Below are 13111 nucleotides of genomic sequence, written 5' to 3'. Positions count from 1 at the left end.
TTTGATTCCAACTATAACTGCTGTAATATTACCTCTTATTATCACACAGTGGCCCGAAAGGGCAGACACCCTTTGCTCCTTGGGAATTAGAAGGAGTGCATCCTAGCATTCCATATACAAGTTTAATCAATAGCAGTTATTAAAAACTTCACCCATATGGGTTGATATGTGATTTTAAAAAAAAATCATATACATATATCATTTATTGCAGTAGTAGTTGTATAACAAAAGGGCATTATGAGTGTTAGACCACTTAATGTCTTCTGATTCTCGAACTTTATTACTAAAAATAAAAAAAAATGTTTTTCCTCTTATTTAGTTTATCCTCAGAGCCATAGGTTGAGCAATTGGGATTAATGATGAAATTAAAGGTATCCCAGTGGAGGATTTTCAATTTAAATTATCACTTTATGTTGATGTCTTATTTTATTTTAAGTGATCCAGAAAGATCAATCAATTCTTGGTTTGAAGTTGTTACTGAGTTTTTGTTGTTTTCTGGGCATATTACTCATTGGTTTTAATTGCAGGCTGTCTTGGTGAGTGCATTCTAGTGGGGGCCCTTCTTTCCCTTCATCTCTCCTCTCCTGGAAACATGATCAGATGAAGCAGATGGCCATTATTTTTTAAAGCAGACTTTAAATAAATTGTTGACAATTTAGAATGCATGTTCAGTATAAAGATTGCTGTCTAGCTTCAACTTCCAGCCTCTGGATGATGTGATATCTTTCTCTGCTGGACTGAAGAGCCCATTATTAAGTATTGGTTCCCCATGTAGATACTTTTAGACTGTCATGTCACAATAGATCACACGTCACAATAGATTGAGCTCTTTGGGTTTATTTCCAATTTATCAACATTCTTCTTGAATTATGGGCACTAGAACTGGACACAGTTTTTGAACAGTGGTTGCACTAGTTCCAAATAGAGAAAGTAAAAACAAAACCAAAAAACCTTCTCTATTCCTAATCGAGATTCCCCCTGTTTATGCATTCTGGGATCACATTATTTCTTTTGGCCACAGCATCACATTGGGAGCTCATGTTCTCCTGATTCTCCACCCAACCTCCAAATCTTTTTCAGAGTCACTGCTTCCCAGAATAGAGGCAGCATTCTGTAAGTATGACCTACATTTTTTTTCTTAGATGTGTTCCTTTACATGGAAAGCTGCATGTTCCTGGAAACTCACTTTAGCAGGCAGCCTGTATACTGCCCTAAGTGCAGAGACTGTAATTGTGAAAGGTATTTGCATGGGATAGAAGGGAGGGGGAAGGTTTCTTGTACCCTTCCTGTTCACAAACTTGCCACTGCCTGGCCTCGAAGCTTTTTAGAATGTGAGGGCCTGATCCCACTTACATTTAAGTCAATAGAAATTTAGCCTTTGATGTCAATGTGAGTAGAATCAGGTCCCTTGTGAGTGGGGACTCACTAATGAAGGATACGATCTGTTACTCATTTTAGAGCAATGAAATATGACAGTAATCAAAATGACTGGGATACAGCTAATATTAGCAAACACTGAAAGCTGCTAGGTTTTCTGGCCCCTTCTTACTGCATCCAAATTTAATAATAGCAATAAATAATGTCCAGAACGACTGAGGACACTACACTTTGTCTTAAAAATAGTTAAATAAACCCCTCCAACTAATTTTTTTTTCATGTCTCACCAAAGCAAACCCTAAGAAGTGAGGAAAACAATAGGCAAATAATTCACCAACCTGATAAGGACAGGAACATTTCATTTTTGAAACTCTTGCAAAGATTCTATCAAATCATTTATGAGCTCTAGAAAAAAAAACAACAAAGTGTTATTTTAAAATCAACTTTAGGCACATTTGCTCACTGAACACCTAAGTGATTTCATTCCCATTAACCTTGAGCAGGAGTGTGCACAAAAGGGTGCAAGCAGCAGCATGGGGTCCCCCAATAATTGGGAGGAACACAGAACTCTTCTGGCCCCAGGGCTGCAGGGACAGGAGGCAAAGAGCAAGCTCCTCCGGTCCTGGTGCTGCGATGGGGAGACAAAACAATCTTCTCTGGCCCTGGGGCAGCAGCAGGAATACAGAATGTGCCCCTCAAAAAGCAGTAACGTTTTTATTCCTGCTCATGCCCCTGAGCTTCAGTGACTCCAAAATCGCACATGAAAGTACAGTAAGGAATGAAAATAATTGTTTTTTTGTTTTGTTTTTTTTTTGTTTTTTGTTTATTTCAGTTTGAAAGTTCTTTCTGTATTTGATAAGCTTGTTTAAGGTAGTGAGCTTGGATTTTATTTCACAGTAAATATGCAGGGGTATTTCACCTCTGATATCAATGTGTTTACTAATTCAAACCAGCTATTGTACAAATCTTATTCCCATTAAAGAGCACTTATTCATTTCTATAAAACTGATACGCCAAACTAAAATATGCTGCTACACAACATGAATGAGTGGCAGAAGTTGGCCTTATTATATTTGTCAATGGGGAAAGAACATTCTGCTTCTAGCTGTTATCCTGAATCTTTCTTAAACATGATCCTGAATGTTAAGAAGATACTCTGTATAATCTCAAGGAATTAGGAGGAGAGCTGGACTGTGTGAATTGCACACATCAAGCATGGGCCAATGTCTCACATGAAGCACCAAGGAAGGAGTTCCTTGGTGTGCAGAAGTTGCATGTTCAGCACAGAAAATAGCAAAGGGACAAGTTTTATTATAAACATGGTCTTGATTAGAGGGGAAAAGAGAAATGCAATCTTTTTACTTGGAGGTTTATTTTTTTTTAAATGCCTATGGGGAGAACAAAAATTAGATTTCATCTAAGTCTAAATCTCTGATTATGCATATATATAGCTTCAGGGTTTGTCAAAGACGACAACATAAGATGCAACTCTCCAAACATTATGATAGAAATGGTTCAGTTATCAAATGTATTAACAAAGACAAACAAAAACACTTATAAAGGGATCTGTCAGCTATATATCTGCATAGTTTGATAACCCAGAGCATCGTCATCATCCCAAACTCATGCCTCATGGTATGCCTCCACTGAGAACTTCTAATGAGTCATTTTGAGCAGTCTACTTCCATTTGCATCAGAAGTTTCCAAACTCTCTCAGAATACTCCCATGTTGTCTTCCAGCCTTGTGTGCTACATTTGATTTAAATGTGTATGTAGATGAACAGCGCTGCATAAAGCATCTCCATGTCTCCTGAAAGAAATATATATAATCTTTGAGATTAATTTCAAGTTTATAACTTTTAAAGCAATCTCAAGTCAATTTACTAAATGGATTTTCTTAACTGAATGATATTACCATCAAACTGCATTTCTTATATATATATAAGATGGCTAGTTGAGATTTATAGTTTGCTATATTAGATGGATCCTGCATTTTAATGCTACTTCTCCCCACCTTAATATCATATTAAACTAATTAGTCACTTAATGGCCCTCCTACTGATTCAAATGCTTTATTTAAATACATCTTTACTTTCTTCTAACCTACACTTGTATATCTATTTTAAGTACTAATACTGACCTCCATTATTGTCTGTAGTATTTGAGACTCACACAGTCTTTTATGTATTTATTCTTATAACATCCTTGAGTGGTAGATGCTTTATCCCCTTTTAACAGATGGGCAACTGACAAAATGACTTGCCCAAAGTCACATAGGAAGTAAGTGGCAGAGCACTATTAATAAATTGATTTCCTGGGTACCAGGCTAGCTCATTCTTCCTGAAGTCTAATGTATTTGATGGTAGAAGCAAAATGCATTTTTATAGCTAGTAAAACTCTTTCAATGAGAATAAACACTCCAGGATGCTATTGGAATTATCAATATAAAAAGTTGTTAGTGTTTTAGCAAATACTGCCCAGTTACCATTGCCTTTTTCTTAATCTAAGAGAAAACTGTCCAAGTGTGGATCTGTAAGTTAGTCTCTCAAAAAGAGTTTTTCTGCTTGCGTCATGGAGACAATTCATCTTAATGTTTTCACTGATTACTCTTCAATAGTAATTGTATTAGTCACACACTAATAACCAGTGAAGGATATTAACAACTGCAACAACGTGTTAGTCGCTAGAAGACTACCAGGGCCTTGTCTCTCTTTATTGCTTACTATTTGCTAAACAGAAAGAGAAGGGTCAGTGAATTTGCTAGTTAGCTCATTGTTGTACCAATAATATTATTGATAAAGGTTATCTAAACCACATGATATCATGTAGATCAATATTTTAGTTTTGGTGCAAATCTTCCCAAGCCCAGCCACTCTATAAATATGTATATATAGTACATGTGTAGGCACAATATACTGGAGAAAATGAAATTTGGCTAAACAAACCTACTCAAATCAACCTAGGAATTCCACAGACATCGCTATAGAAATGAAGGAGATGGAATTGACATTGCAGAGATACAAGTGGCATTGCCTGTGTCAAATACTCGTCCTCTTCTCTGCCATTGTCCCCCCCCCCAAAAAAAGTACACTCTTTTCCCCTTCAGTTAATACCTGTCTTACCTCAACTGTGCCTGTCAAGCTCTGTCACTCAGCCAAATCCTGATAACATATGCCAAATTAGGGGTCTAATTTATCGAATTATTGAAAATTGACACTTTACTAATCATCAACCTTAGCTGAAGACCAGGATCTGTCTTCACCAACATCCCAACCCTCAGAGATAAATGAAGGTGAAACAGATGAAATTGAAGTTGGGAATCTCAGCTGTGGGTTATACCTTACCTTTCCTGACTATTCTTCCCATGCCCACTATCATAGAGATTAAGGGACTCAAATCCTCACCGCCAACTACCCTCCTTTCCCCAGGCCTTCATATTCCTAACATACACCAGTGTCATCCTATCTTCTCTTCCACATAAGGTGGTCAGTGAAAGGATGACCCTGACCCCTGCAACAAAGACCTTGTGATGGGTTGTTCACCCCTCGCTATCCCACAAAAGGTTAATGTGGCTCAAAAAGAGTTAAGTAACCTGATAGGCCATCCCTGAGTGACAGTTGGGTTTGATGGGCAAGCTTTGACTGAGGGCCTAGGTGAGCAAGATTGGCTGAGGCTGATATAAATCCAGGAAGTGAGGCCAGAATAAGGCTGGCTGAGGCTGGCCAGTCAGGCTGTGTAGGCCAGGAGAGGCTAAGATCTGGGGCTTGGATGGGGTTATCAACCCTCCGGGATTGTTTTGGAGTCTCCAGCAATTAAAGATTAATCTTTAATTAAATATTATGTCATGTGATGAAACCTCCAGGAATACGTCCAACCAAAACTGTCAATTCTAGGGCTTGAAACTCAGGGGCAGCTTGGGCTGGCAGTTGGCTAGCTGAACAGAGATGAATATACGGGCTGGGAAGGACAAGTTGGAAGTTATTTTGGATAAGCAGGGAGAAAAAACATGGGATGAGGAATGGCTTCAGATTAGGAAGAAAAAGAAAGTATCTGTATCTGAAGAAGAAGGAGCAGACAGTGATGGAAAATAGAGACTAAAGAAATGGATTGATGTCTTATAATTATCAAATGACTAGCCAAAAATGAAAAGATAGGAGACGTTAATCCCTTGAAAACAGGAGAATGGATTAGGTGAATATCAGAGATATGTTAAGAGCTAAGCGAATACAGGATGAAGATTTCTGAGTAGAATGTACACATAAAAAGCAGGCTGAGAAATTTCTTAAAACTACAGTTTTAGGGAAAATAAAAGTAATTTGCCAGCTACCTAAATTTATGACAGAAGAAAGGGGGTAATGTATGGGATCCCGTAGGCGTGACTGAGGATGAAATTAAAAGGGGCATGGGTGAGGATCAAATGCGGTTTATTAAGCACCTGACTAACAGGAGAGAGGGAGAACGTAAACCATCCAGAGCTATCCAACTAACATATAAAGTGAAATGCTCCCCAATAGGGTTAATATAGGATATCAACTCTTCTGAGTGAAGACATATACACCCACCCCTGTGAGATATTTGAAATGTCAAAGGCATGGGCATGTGGCAGCTGTCTGTAAGAGGAAAATGAGATGTAGTAAATGTGGAGATCACTTATAATGACAAGTGTATGGAAGGAACAGAACTGAAATGAAGCAATTATGGGGACATACACAATGCAGCATATAAGGGGGATGTGGCTGAAGGCCCTCAGAGATACAGAAAATAAATAGCATCCATAAAATCTCCTATATAGAGGCTACCAAAAGATTCACAGCAGAATGCGGAGGAGGAGGGGAAATATATTATATATATAGTGATAAACTCAGGACAGACAGCTACAGGGGAGGGATAGAAACCAGTCTCAGAGGGTTAAAAGGCCCTCCTCCCTATCAACTGGGGGGGTAACTATGGGTCAATCAGGTTCAGCTGAAAAGGGGTTGCCAAGATATCAGTTAGAATCAGCTGAGAGGGAGCTACCTGTAGTTAATTAGGATCAGCTGGTTCCAACCAAGGGCTGCCTGAGACCTTTTTAAATCCTCCCCTGGGAAGGAGGAGGGGGAAGAGAGAAGGAGCCCTGCTACCAGGAGGTGAGGAGCAGCAAGACAGTGATCCTCACCAGGAGGAGAGACACTATTCTCTCCCACAAGGGAGAAATATACTATAAAAAGGACTGGTGGAGGAAGGGAACAGACTTCTCCTGGGTCCCAAGGGGGACCAGATTACCCAAGCCTGTCTCACCAGGGCTAAAAGCAGCGGAGGCTGGGGAGACCGAGAAGGTGTCTTGCCACAATATAAATATTTTTTACACACACACACACACACACAGACACAGACACACACACACACACACACACACACACACACACACACACACACACACACACACAGACAGAAAATTTCAGCATACAGGCACTCCAAAAAGCTCTAGACAAAAGTAAAATATACAGCCCCAGGTAAAGATAGCATATGTAATGCAATGCTTACACACCTACTGGTTGGAAGTTTAGGAGTTTTACTGAAATTATATAATAACATGAGGGCAGTGGAGAAAGAAATATTGCAGGCTGAATGGAAGGAGGCTGTGGTTATACTGATAGGAAAATTATGCACAAGACCTTATGCATATTGATTTATTGTCCTGACATTGGGCGTGAGCAAAATTATGGAAAGAATTATAAATGAGAGATTATTCGTATACTTGGGGAAAAATGAAATTATAAACTGTGTACAAAGTGGTTTCAGGAAAGGAAAATGCACAATTGATCATATTGTATGTTTAGAAACAGAAATACAAAAGATCATGAGGAATAGAGTTTGATAGCTGTCTTTTTTGGACATTGAAAAAGCATACAACATGCTATGGAGGGAAAGCTTTCTGTATAAGCTAGCAGCAATTGGAATAAGAGGAAGAACATTCTGGTGGATAAGCCATTTCTTAAGTGATAAAAACATCAAGTCAGAAGGAGGTGTCTTTGTCAAATATTTATAATGGCACCTCACCGGGGAGTGTTATCAGCCCAGCCCTCTTTACTGTTATGATTACTGATGTCCCAGAGAGTGTACGGGCAGGAACAGGTATTACTTTATTTTCAGACAACTGTGCTTTATGGGCCAAACACAGAAGACTTAAGATAGCTGTGGAGGGAACCAATGAGGTGCTCCGTGGAATTTCAGAATGGGGAGATTCTTGGAGTTTAGGTTCTCGCTTGCTAAAACAAAGGTAATGAGCTTCTCAAAAAAGGAAGATTGAGGGAGAATGGAATCTATATTGCTATACATAAAAATATATAGGTTGTTCAACATTTTACATTCTTAGGAATTATGTTTGATAACAAAATAACTTGGAAAGGTCATATATCAAGACTACATGTAAAAGGCTAAAAAGTATTGCTGGGAACAACTGGGGTACAGATAAGAACCCATTGTTGATGCTACATAAGGCATTAAGAAGACAATAATAATAATAATAATTAATAATATAATAGATTATGGATGTCAATCCTTTAATTCTGCTTCTAAATCAACATGAAACAAATCTCCGCTAATCGCTTGTGGTATGAGAATTACAACTATATTGTGTGTGCTGCAGCTAGCAATTGGAGAAATGCCTATAATTTTATGGATTAAATTGTTCGATTTAACCTTTTAGGCTAAGGTTAATGGAAATAGTGAAGATAAGAGTACTAGAAAACATATACAAGGACTGTTGGGAATTAAGTAGACAAGAAGTAACTGGGCACCACAAATTCCCACAAGCTAAAAGGGTCAATAGATGGGTAAAAAGGAAGGTCTGGAAGAAATTAAAATCTTTTGTCATGGGAAGTTAAACTATAGCTGGATGGTTGTCTCTCCAGTTGTGGATTTTGAATTTATAAAATAAAATATGAGATTATACATGGAAAATAGGGTCAACATTGCCAAATATATACTGATGGCTCTAGAGAGGACTACTCAAGTAGAATGGGAATGGCCTTTTGTACCCCTGAATTTGGAATTAAGAGATCCATGGGACTATCCAATTTTGTGGCCACTAGGATGGCACATTATGATGGGTGCTGTTGGCACTGAGCTTGGTAAGGGATGTATGCCCCAGTATGATTGCTATCCTATCTGATTCTTTATCAGGTAAAATGGTGATTAGAAAGGGAGCCTCAGAAAGCAGGAATGAGTTAATCAATTAAATATTGTTCTTATCTGTGGAATTAGCTATCTATAGCTATCTAGCTAATATAACTGTATATTAATAGTGTGGGATCAGGCATATGTCAGCATAGAAGACAATGAAATAGCAGAAAAAAAGTAATAAAAATGCATTAAAAATGTGGTTGATGTAAAGGTCCCTCTGAATAAAACATGACTGCAAAAGTTTAGTTAAGAGAGAACTTAAGAAAGAATGGCAAGAACTATGGACAAAAGAGTTAAAAACAAAAACAAAAACAAAACCACAAAAGATGAAGGTTCTATGAAATATGTCTTAAACTTGAGATAATGATATGCTTAATCACTATGATAGAAGAAATGAAGTGTGCTGACAGGTCACTGTGAATGGTAATCCATATTTACTAAACAAGCCCAAACATGGATGGTACAACACAAGTTAAGTCCAAGAAAAGTTGAGAAGCTGCTTTGCTGATTCAGAGATAATTATACAGAAAGAAAGCTTCTTTATGAAGAACTCATGTGCCTCAAGGTGAAAGAATATAGCCTGAAAGAATTGGTGAGAGTACTGGAAAAGTAGGGTAACAATAAAATAAAATAAAATAAAAACAAAAAACAAACAAAAAAACTCTTACGTTTCTTTTTTAAGGATACAGGACTGAGTGTGATAATTTAGATTTGTACATATATGAAAACTGTAGTAGGTGACAGTTATAGGCTTCTGCATCATAGAAAGAAAGAAAGAAAGAAAGAAAGAAAGAAAGAAAGAAAGAAAAGCTTCAGGGTAGAAGTCTGCACTCACTCTCTGGACAAAGAAAAGAAAAGGCAGAAACCCAGGGAGAGAGTAACAGCCTCGGGATCCTAGCTCTGAAGGAAGGCTTTACCAAGAAGGGTGGTGGAGCAAAAGCCTGACAGAGATGTCATGGGAAAAAGTCCAGGGAAAGAGCGGCAAGATTAGGGACTGTGCAAACCTTGGCTGCTGATTCAAGGGTCCATAGGTTGGAACTGGGAGTACTGGATGGGCCTGGGTTCCCCTGTCTGCCAATGTGGAAGTGGCATAGCTTTGAATTGGAGGATTCTGGGAATGATACCTGGTCAGCCATTCCAGTGAGACTGATACCCCAGAAAAGGAAAACTACAGTGACCTGGCTGGAGGGCGAACCCATGAAGAGGAAGCATCCCAGGTCACAAAAAGGAAGGCTTGAAACTCCTGGAGTGTGAGAGGGGCCACAGCGTGAATGAAAGACTGAAAGGGGTACCAGACTGGACAGAGCTATTCCCCAGGCACAGCCTAAGTGGTGAGCAGACAATCTGTAACAAACTTCTATTACATGGGCCGTTTCAGCATCTGGAAGGGTTTCTAACTGGAGGCAAAGTAGCCAGTCCCAGGCCACACACCTGCTAGTGCTAGGAGGAGCCCTTTTAGGATATAACTTTATTTCTCTCTTAATCTTTTTTTTCATTCTATATTCTCTACTGACCAATTATTATTGCTACAAAGGGTTTTTGTCCCCCTGATTTACTATATTAAATGAGAAATGCCCAGACAAATTGTTAAAATACGTTCTATCAGGAAATGAGAGCACTTGCATTTGTCTGCAAGGAGCTCAAGAGACAAGAATGAGACATACATATTCCTCAGAGGGTGCGACAGCATTATTATTTATAAAAATACATTTTACTGCTTAAAATTCTACAGTCATACCATGCTGAATGCAATGGACTGATCAATGTTCTCAGTTTTTCCATTTAATATCAGATGGGAACTTGAGTAAGAGAGTAAGTATTTACTGAAAATGAGCAGAATTGGCTTTTGACTTGGCAAATCTTTGCTTCTTGACTGAAAAGATCTTAGCAGTGACTATTCTAATTAGTAAATATGTTTCGTTGCATATTTGGTTTGTCCCCTTTGCAGTCAGCTTGCTTAGTAATTCTGTGGAAGGCGATGAACTTTAGTATATGTAGATATTGTAAATTAAACTGGACAGTATTTTTTGTCTGCATTAGAATAATATACAATGTCTCACTAAAAAACTTTGTGGCATACGTATCATGAAGGAGCAACAACCACTCTCACCTTGTGGCTGGGCAAAAACAGAAAATCACGGTCATCATGGGTTGGATCCATTTGGATGACAAATCAGTTATATGGATATGTATCAGAGGGGTAGCTGTGTTAGTCTGGATCTGTAAAAGCAGCAAAGAGTCCTGTGGCACCTTATAGACTTACAGACATATTGGAGCATGAGCTTTCGTGGGTGAATACCCACTTCGTCAGATGCATCTGACGAAGTTGGTATTCAACCATGAAAGTTCATGCTCCAATACATCTGTTAGTCTATAAGGTGTCCCAGGACTCTTTGCTGCTTATATGAATATGATAATCTTTGTGGTAACCAATTTATTTACAGAAAAATACACAAAGTCCTGCTATCCTGAATAAACAACACAGACTTTTGCTAAAATTCCAAGCCAGAGACTCCAGCCCAGTGCCCAAGAAGCCACTGTCTTTCAGCCTCTCCTTCATTTATACAGCCCTTACAGATCTATAACCCAAACTGTCTCATGAATTGTAAGACAAAGCCTGTCTCCAAAAATGATCTGCTGATTGCTTAACACACAGTTTTGGATACAACCCCTGCTTTTCCTCTGGGAAACCTTACTTCACAAAGGAATCTCAGCTGAGTGCCTAACCCAGGTGTCAGCAACCTCTGGCACGCGGCTCGCCAGGGTAAGTAACCTGTCGGTCCGGGCCAGTTTGTTTACCTGCCGCGTCAGCAGGTTTGGCCAATCCCACTGGTGGCGATTCGCCATCCCAGGCCAATGGGAGTGGCGGGAAGCCGCGGCCAACACATCCCTCGCCTGTGCTGCTTTCCATCACTCCCATTGGCTTGGGATGGTGAACCACGGCCAGGGGAAACTGTGATCCGCCGAACCTGCCGACACGGCAGGTAAACAAACTGGCCCGGTCTGCCAGCATACTTACCCTCGTAAGCCACCTGCCAAAGGTTCCCGACCCCTGACCTTATCCAGAACACCATTAATGACTGTCTCAATGCAGTGACTGTACTGCATTTCAGCTTTCTATGGAACTTTTCATCCTGGGTGATTACATCAATAACTGATGAATCTTAATGCCCTTAGCCTCTTCTGTAACTCTCTCTCTATCTATTAAACAGAATTAAGGTTTTTGAAATCTTTAAAACATCTAATATCAGTGAAAAGAATTCACAGGATTGCTGAGATCTGAGACTTTCCAATAATCAAGATACATTAATGATCGCGTTACTGTCACCTCAAATATCAGCTCAGGTCCATGGAAAAGTCAAGCATTGCTTATCTTCTCAAATTTTAATTATTCTGTATGAAAAAGAGTTTTTTGTTGTATTTTTTTTAAGTTTCGTGCTATAAGACTTTGCAGTAGTCTTCAGGATGCAGAAGTATTTGTCTACACTTGTGCTTTCATAGTCCATATGTTTCTGAAGAATACTGAGTGCAGATGTGGTTGCCCCATCTCAAAAAAAGATATATTGGAATTAGAAAAGTTACAGAAAAAGGCAAAAAAAGTTATGAGGGGTATGGACAGCTTCCATATGGGGAGCAATTAATAAAACTGGGACTTTTCCGCTTGGAAAAGGGAGGACTAAGGGGGGATATAATAGAGGTCTATAAAATCATGACAGGTGTAAGAAAGTAAATAAGGAAGTGTTATTTACTCTTTCTCATAACACAAAAACTAAGGCTCACTCAATGAAATTAATTGGCAGCAGGTTTAAAACAAACAAACAAAGTATTGTTTCACACGTTGCACAGTCAACCTGTGAAACTCCTTTCCACAGGATGTTGTGAAGGCCAAGATTATAAAAGGGTTCAAAAAAGAATTACATAAATTCATGAAGGATAGGTCCTGCACAGACATGGTGTCCCTAGCATCTGTTTGCCAGAGGCTGGGAATGGGTGACAGGGAATAGATCATTTGATGTTTACCTGTTCTGTTCATTTGCTCTGGGGCACCTGGCAGAGCCACTGTCAGAATACAGGGTACTGGACTAGATGGATCTTTGGTCTGACCCAGTATGGCTAGTCTTATGTTATTAATACTATTTAACAGTTTGCATTTAGGTGTTTGAAGTGCTGTGCCAACAGTAATCCCTACAGCTCACTGTTAAGTACATCTTCCCTCCTTCCTGGAAGGCACATCCCTCCTTCTTATCAGATGCAGAGCTTACCAAGCCGGTTTGTGGAACCCTTGTTAGTGAAATGCAGCACTGTAGCAGTGAAGACCCACCACCGCAGCACCTCCTGCTGGTCATGCTGGGAATCAGCTCTCTTGGACCACCAAGGCACCTTTCACTAGTGGTGTCGCACTTGCCATTACTTCCACTTCCTCCACTGTCTCTACCTTATGGGCCTGTGTCACTCCAGGACTGCAGTGTTCTCTTCAGGACACGACCCTCTGGCTGTGCCCCAGCCCACTGTCCCCACCTTTATGGGGAACAGGTGGTCTTCAGTCCTTCCACTTGCCTCAGCAGCCAAA

This window comes from Chelonoidis abingdonii, chromosome 1, assembly GCF_003597395.2.
Source record: "Chelonoidis abingdonii isolate Lonesome George chromosome 1, CheloAbing_2.0, whole genome shotgun sequence".
Taxonomy (NCBI): Eukaryota; Metazoa; Chordata; order Testudines; family Testudinidae; genus Chelonoidis; species Chelonoidis abingdonii.
This window is presented reverse-complemented; position numbering follows the sequence as displayed.